Below are 933 nucleotides of genomic sequence, written 5' to 3'. Positions count from 1 at the left end.
CACAGCCCGTGGGGGCTCCTCGACTGCCTAGCTGTGGGGACCCCCCGAGACGGGGGGCTCAGAGCATCCTAGGAGAGGAGAGCTGGCAGGACCTCTGAGACGGAATCCGACCTCTTCATTTGACAGATGAGGGAAACTGGGGGCCCCCCTCGAGGAGGGGACAGGAGTTCCCCGAGACCGCACAGCGAGTCAGTGCCAGGACGGGGCTAGAGCCCAGGAGAGAGGGGGCCGAGGACGACCCTGCCCGGCCACCTCACCCTGCCCACCCCCTCGCCTCCCCCAGATCTATCGCTACCTCCGCGCCTTCCTGCCCGAGAGCGGCTTTACCATCCTGCCCTGTACCCGCTACTCCATGGAGAGGAATGGAGCCAAGATCGTGTCCACGCGAGCTTGGTAAGAGGGCAGAGCGGACAGGAGCCTCTCCCCGGAGAGGAGGAGGAGGAGCCACAGCCTGGCCGGGGGCTCAGACCCCCCCCCCAAGGTTCGCGGGGCGGCCCCGGAGGCCAGACCTGGGCTCAGGACTGTGCCATCCTTGTTTGGCTCTGACTTGAGCCCTGTCGCGTAGCAGGTGCTGCCGGGCAGGTAGGAACAGGATGGAGCAGGTGTATGTGGGGGAGGGGGGGCTGCCCGCGCTCATTGTAGGGGAAGCTAGATGGTAGCCGAGTGGACAAGCAGGCACTGACTATAGCTGCCTCCAGCTTCAGGAACCGGCCAAGGAATTGTGGGTGCTCAGGGGAGCCCGGCTTGTGCTGGAACCCCAAGGAGGAGGGTCTGGTGAAGACGGGCTGTCAGTGGCTGTCGGGCTGTCAGTGGCTGTCGGGGCCTTGAGTCCAGGCAGAAGGACCGGCTGCCCCAGGCAGGAGGGGGGCCTGGAGGAGCCGAGAGGAGGGGAGCTGAATGCTGCCCACGTGGGCAGTCTGGCTGGGAAGCCCC

Source organism: Myotis brandtii, unplaced genomic scaffold (assembly GCF_000412655.1).
Source record: "Myotis brandtii unplaced genomic scaffold, ASM41265v1 scaffold1763, whole genome shotgun sequence".
NCBI classification, from domain to species: domain Eukaryota; kingdom Metazoa; phylum Chordata; class Mammalia; order Chiroptera; family Vespertilionidae; genus Myotis; species Myotis brandtii.
The sequence above is the reverse complement of the archived record's forward strand: the minus strand, read 5'-3'. Positions refer to the sequence as shown.